This window comes from Zophobas morio, unplaced genomic scaffold, assembly GCF_036711695.1.
Source record: "Zophobas morio isolate AGI-343-1 ecotype UQ-CSIRO unplaced genomic scaffold, CSIRO_AGI_Zmor_V1 ptg000011l, whole genome shotgun sequence".
Lineage (NCBI taxonomy): Eukaryota > Metazoa > Arthropoda > Insecta > Coleoptera > Tenebrionidae > Zophobas > Zophobas morio.
Window position 1 is genome coordinate 2450158 of NW_026972116.1, and position 7142 is coordinate 2457299.

At 34.8% G+C, this 7142-nt stretch overlaps 1 long non-coding RNA gene across 5 annotated transcripts; it reads right to left on the reverse strand.

Moving 5' to 3' along the window:
- Positions 1-2117: 2117 nt before the first annotated feature.
- Positions 2118-4904, reverse strand: LOC135126651 (uncharacterized). Of its 5 annotated transcripts, XR_010280110.1 has the most exons (7): positions 4496-4904; positions 4200-4444; positions 3702-4148; positions 3529-3651; positions 3313-3487; positions 3029-3268; positions 2118-2414 (listed from the first exon to the last, which is right to left on the reverse strand). It is a non-coding gene; the product is annotated as an uncharacterized LOC135126651 (long non-coding RNA). The 5 variants fall into 5 exon arrangements; XR_010280107.1 differs by lacking the exon at positions 3313-3487 and having other exon boundaries at positions 3029-3254; XR_010280111.1 differs by lacking the exon at positions 3313-3487.
- Between the last annotated feature and the right edge of the window lie 2238 nt (positions 4905-7142).

The window sequence follows — 7142 nt, forward strand, 5'->3', positions numbered from 1 at the left end:
GGTCACTCCATTTTTCCCTGAAAATTTTGGGAACACAATATTGTTATTTTTAGGATTACGCTGCACTAATCCAAGTTGATACACCTTGCAAAAATGTTGATCACGTCAACGCAAAAATGTTGGATATGTTTCATTCTACTTCAGCAGCGAGGTAAGTTCTGTCGAAACAACTTTCGACCAATTTTTTTAGCACTTAACGACTTAACTGATGAACATGAGATGACAAAAAAAAAAATAATTGCCACTATTTTATTTATTGCCCTTTAAGTTTTATAATATTGAAATAGTTTCATCTGGGCTGAAATGTTTTTTCCGGTGATCGTTTATTAATGAGGAGATTAATTCATGATTCATGTACGAAAATCATTTACTAATAAGGGCGTTAAGCTTAGATCATATAATAAATAGATACCAATACTCAAACTGAAAGCTGTGACTAGACATGAAGCTATCTGTTGTCGTTTTCAACGTCAAGGGGAGTATTATAATGCTATCCTTGTGTGTTCACCACATCTTCATCTTTGTTATATGCATTTCATCTGTATATGTCTATTTCACTTCCATCCTGGTAACACACCAGCGCAACAAATCGCTTTTGACAGATGTTTCTTCTAACCTCTCTTTCGAGTTCTTGTACGAAAAACAATTTTAGAATTTAGAACAAAGATTCTATTTTAAGTGATGTAATCATAAAGGATCACAATTGCTGCCCAATAATTTACTATTCCTTTCGTTATCTACTGTGAATTATTTATAAAATCAAGCTGTCAACATCTTTCGTACGAAATTAGTTCAGACATACTTCCTAAAATTTGGGCGCGCAAAATTCAAATAGTGATCAGGCAAGGATAGCTTGATTGTAATCCCTTTATGCAGAAGAGAGATGTGTAACAGGAGGATGTCGTCACAGGCTCTGCCAGGGAAAGAACACGGCGTGGTGGTATCTATTTATTATATGATCTAAGGCGTTAAGGCACAGCATAGATAACAATCAGTAGGGACAGCTCGTGTCGGCGCCTTTGTTCTTTCTGACCCGAATTTTAAGCCGTCATGCGTCGCCTGCGTTGACAGTTGCGCTGATAAAGCCTGCCGAATAGCCACCTTTGACAGATAATCCAGTAGTTACTTTCGACGCCATTTTCCTTCTGAGGGCGCTAGTTATCCTTGAATGACAGTTCAAATTTGAATTTGACGCATTTGTTTGTATTTGTAATTTTCGTAATTTTGAACTAATAAAATAGGATTAAAAATGCATTGTTGTATACCATCCTGTTCAAACAGTGATCCAAATGTTACCTACCACGAGTTTCCAACGCAGAAGCAGAGGTTTTCTGCGTGGATAAAAAGTATCACTCTTGGGGAAAATTTGAAAGGTTTGCATTCTTTATCTATTAAAAAATAAATAAAATTCTTGATATAACGTAATAATGAACGTTAATTTCATTTAAGAAAACTTTGAACCTCCTTCGGAGAGGGCAAAAGTCTGTATTCTTCATTTTAATAAAAATGATTTTGTCTACGATTCTGTGGGTAGATGCAGGCTAAAAAGCCATGCAGTTCCCCAGTTTAATAAAGGTAAGTTTGTGCAATAGACATTCCTGTTCAATAGATTTTACTGGTATTTAGATCTCACTCCCCAAAATATTGAAACCCTCCGAAAACCAAGTCCTCTCCTGCAAGAGCCATGTGAATTACGATTACCTAATCCCGACAACCAACCTGTAAGTGTAAAACCTACCATCCTTAACCATTCTTACCAAATTCCTAATAGCATGACCAAACATCACCACTGGACAAAATTTCTGAACTCGAAAAATTGTGTTTATTTTATGAAAAAGAAAATCAAATTTTAAGAAAACAATTGGACAAATCGGTATAGTACTTTTCTGCTTATATAAATAATTAAGTATTAGAGTATGTAATTTAATTTCAGACAAACAATGTTGCAGTTCAAGTCAATGTACAAGACATTGAAAGTACTGCATTACGAAAAGAAAATAAAGACTTGCAAAAAAAAATTGCTACGCTTGAACTTGAAAAACAACATTTGCAAGAATTTTTTAACCACTTCGAACACACATCTAAAAAAATTGAACAAATTGAAAAGAACGCCAGCAAAAATGACATCACAGCTATATTTATTTTAGAACAAATAGCAAATTACAATTTAAAACGTCCTAGGTGGTCAGAAACTACACTAAGATATTGCGTTGCTTGGCGCTTTGCTTCACCAAAGGGCTATGATCTGGGTCGACGACTTTTTATTCGAGCTCCCTGCCGTTCTACCATTGCAAAATATGTAGCTTGTCCAAGCATTGGTATTACACAGCTCATACGACAGAGACTTTCAGTTGAGGCAGCCAAATATCAGGATCCAAAAGAGCGTCTTGTATCTCTTATAGTAGATGAGATGGCTATAAAAGAGCGAATGTACTATAGCAGATCAGAAGACAAATTTTATGGGGTAGAAAACACTGACAATCAAAGTTTCATTGGCACAAGGACCCAAATAGCAAATAAATTACTATGCTTTGTGATCCACGGCTTTTACAGAAAATTTACTATTCCTGTTGCCTATTTTTTCAGCAGAGGCACATCTGGAAAACAGTTGTACGAAATGACAATGTGCATTTTACAAGAGGTCACAAATTGCGGTTTCAACATTATTCGATTAATTGGGGACAATCACAAATCTAATGTTGCCTTGTTTCGTCATTTTGGAAATGGGTCTCTAAAAACAAGCATTCCTCATCCAGTTGTGGATGGATTGCAATTTTTTATGTCGTTTGACTATTGCCATGCAATTAAAAATGCCCGCAATATATTTTTAAGCCGTAACATGGCTGATAACAATGGGATAATTTCATCAATTTATCTTAAAAATATATACAACATTCAAAAAGATATGATCACAAAGCCAGTAAAATTTTTAACCAAAAAGCACATTGAGCCTAATACATTCGAAAAGATGAATGTTTTAAGGGCTGTTCAAATATTTTCGCCAGTGATTTCCAATCTTTTAATTTACCTGCAGAAACATAAAACTAGTAATTATGAGTTTTCTAAGGCTGGTTCTACTATTAAATTTATGGAAATGATGCATAGATTTTTCAAAATACATGATGTTAGTGATCCATTACAGCACATACATCAGTTGGATCCTGATACCGCCCCATACAGAAAAGTTTCCGACGAGCGACTGACTTGGTTGAAGAATGAGTTCCCCTTGTATATTCAAAGCATCCAGGAATGTTCTAAAAAGCAAAATCTGAAAGGACTAAGTGACGAAACAGCGGAAGCTTTAATTTTCACCAGTGTAGCAACTTTTGAGTGCATTAACTACCTATTACAAAATGGATTCTACTATGTACTGACTAGGAGGTTCAGTTCTGACCCAATAGAATCGTTTTTCAGCAGCATTCGCCTCAGAGGAGGCTCTAATGACATGACTGATGCCAGAGCGGCAGAGTACGCTATTAAACAAATTCTGCAGACTGGTATAATTATAGCTTCTGAATATGGAAATACCAAAAATGAAGATGTGGCACAGTCTTCAAAACATATTTTCTCTAGTTGGTCTACAGTTGACATTAATCTGAAGAAAGTTGATGGTGCACATGATGAAGCCTTTTTTGCAAAGAAAGTGCCATCCTATGGAGAATTAATTAATAATATTTTGTTTGTATCAAATGCCAACTTACCTGAAAACTGTGAATCAGCTGCTATTGCATGGATAGCCGGATATGTTGTAAGGACAATAGAAGAACGTATAGCTGGCTGTATTGAATGCCTTACAGACATATCAACTCCTGCAACTAGTAATAAACTACTTGATCTGATATATCTACATGACAAAGGTTCTCTGAGATATCCATCAACACCGTTTATATCTGTTATAGCTGCAGTAACACAGTTTATTTTGAACATAATACCTTTCCTTCGGACTGACTCTTCACCACTAGCAGTGATTCATAAAATTTTGCAAGTTCCTGTCTCACAGAGTGACTGTTTTACTTGCGAACAGCACAGGTTGTTTCTGGCAGACATTTTAATAGAGAAAGTCAGCAAGCCAGTCCTACAGAATATTGGTTGCCAAATTAGCCAAAATTCAAATACTTTAAAGAGGAAGCTAGAAACTAAACCACTATCTAGAAAAATTCTGAAGTTATAAATGTTACATGTTTAATTAATTTACATACTTGAATTCTACCTTGAGTCTTCTTTCTTAGCATATTACTAGTGTAATTTTAATCTGAATAACTTTCAAGCGTTATTTTGCCTTTCAGGCAGAAACACGGGCCGATTTGTGTTGAATTTGTCTGTAACTCAATCCCCACTCACTAAATTTAATTCTTCCAGCAGCAATAATTTAATTTATTGTTTCATTTTTACTAGCAATCTGTTTATGCTTCCAAAGAGTTCCTTCCATTTCTGTTCAGTTTCACTAAAATTATAATTTTTAGTAAGAGTATATAAACATTGATACAATTATTACCTTTCAACATTATTATGTAGGTGACTTGCATAGGTTAGGTGTACCTACATTCACTAACGTACTGCATACCACGAACGAAGTTAACAAACGCTAATTTCCAGCTAATCTATTTGGGATTTGCGTAGGTTGATAAATCAATCATTTTAGAAAAATTGAACGAAAATCCGCAGGTTAGCCCACTGTTAAACTTTCTGAGTAACTTTTCATTTTTATTTCACTACAATTTTTTGTCGTGATGATGTATAACGTGACTAACAAGTGTGTAAGAGAGAGGTGTAAGAAGGTGTGTAACTGACTAACCGAAACCATTTTCATCAATCAATAATAATCAATGAAAAACTTCACCAACAATCCTAAACCTACACAGAACATCATAAACCAACAATTTCTTCTGTACATTCAAATTGGTCACCTGTCAACGAAGGATAACTAGCGCCCTCAGCAAAATGTGTCCAAATTTTGCATATCGTCCAATTTCGCTATTCGGCAGGCTTTATCAGCGCAACTGTCAACGCAGGCGACGCCGTCATGGATGGTCGTTGCCTAAACTATTCCTAGATGTCGCCACCCAATTTAAAAAGTATCACTTCATTTAAAATTTCAAAAAAATATTACAAAAAAAAATACATATTTGTCGACTCGCATAAAGTGCAGGTAATTGGTATGGGTCGACGCAGGTAAGAATAATTAAGGAATTCATGAAACCGGAAGTCCATAGGGATTAAGCGAAAAAAGATATTTGACAAAATGTACGGCTTGGGTCATTTTTACCCACGCGCGACTGCTTATGGGTTAAGCAACGTCTCAAAATAAAACTCAAGATTGTGTAGGTCAAAAAAAAAAATATATATACATGACGAATAAAAAAATTGTTTATTGAGTGAAGGTCTGCTTATATAATTTTTTGTTACGTGTAGTTTGTTTCTTATTACTTTTATATTAAATTTTACCACAACAACGGAATCATATATAATAAATTTTTTATATTTATTTCATAACCACCGTTGTTGTTCGTTTGCGACGACTTTTTAAACAAAAAGTGTGTTATGTTTACTATCTTTTCCAAGAATTCCAAACACGAGGGAGAGAATAAGGCAGGCGCACAACAAGGATCCTGTATGAAAATTCATCGGACGAAGATTTTACCTTTTATTGTGAAAATTACATTTTTATACTATTTGTACAATTCTACTGGAAAAGCAGTCTTAAACAAGCAAAACCGGCAAAAATATTGTAACAAAACTGCCAAATTTCAAATATTTTAGACGTCAGTTGGGCGCCCTCATTCGGTCATAAAGCGAACGACCACCAACGAAAACGGGTCACGAAAAACGGCGAGCCGTCCCTACTGATTGTTATCTATGCTGTGGTTAAGGGCTATTAATGCATGATTTCAGGCAACCAGATATACACCCACTTGCGTGAAATGTCATTTCTGAATGTCAAAAATTTCCTAAATCATGATTCAAAATGGGGAATTGCCAAAAATATTGAGGATAAGTATAGATAGAGTATGCCGAATTTCCGAATACCTTCCATATATCAAAGTGTGACTAACATCTCCCGGGTGAGAGGAGTGAGGCGCGAGAGGTTTATTAGCCAAATACACTGACGTCATCCGAGGTCATCAAGATGGCAGCGTTTGACAAGTAGCCGGTATTCTCATAAGAGTCAATGCTAATATTTTCGTAATTCATTTAAATTTGAGAGTGTGTCAACTGTGTTTTTATAGCTTGGTAAGTTTGTTACAGTTTCTAGACTGTGTAGATATCTGTAAAACGCACCATAACGTTTGAATATGCTTAAAAAATAATGTTTTCCAATGTGATGTACAGGTTAACTTCGCTGCATCTTATATGTATTATTTGTTTTGCAAATTAATTCTTTGTTAATGTACATCAATGTTTTTTAAATACACTAGCATCTTAATATTATAATATTTTGTATTTTAGGTGAAAATGCCTAAATTTTGTGCTGTTGTGGGTTGGGCAAATCGAAGCACCAGAAATGCGGATAAATTTTATATTCCTTTCGCAGCAATTAGCAACAATAATGGTAAATATATACAGGATGGGGAAAAAGGCGGAAGCTTTGGTTAAAAGCCTTGAAACGAGTGGATTTAACGAAGCCAAAGTAAAGTATTCCTATGTTTGTTCGGATCATTTTATTTTAGGTACAGTACCTGCCTATTAGATTTACAGTTTCTAACAAATTACTACATTAGTGCTCTTTTAGGTAAACCTGCAGCTGGACCATCCTGATTATGTTCCATCACAAAATTTAGGATATCAAAATAAATCCACTCATAATACTTGTAATGTTGAAAGACACAGTTGTTTAAAAAAGAGAAAATTGAATAAATGTCTCTAAACTTTTGAAGGCACGAGTTTTATTGTGGGTTATTTTACTTACTCTAAAAATAAAAAAGTTTAGAATGGTATTCATTGTTATGGTAGGTACATCGTCTAAACACAAACTAAAATCACTTGCACTCATTGTATAAGGATCTACGCCGTTTAAATTGTTTAACTTTTGTACATATCTGTTTTTGTCTTTGACGGAAAGACATGGTGCATAATCACTTAAATTATCCATACTTTAAAAACAAATCACACACCTTCACTTAAACCCGTCACAGTAACCTCAA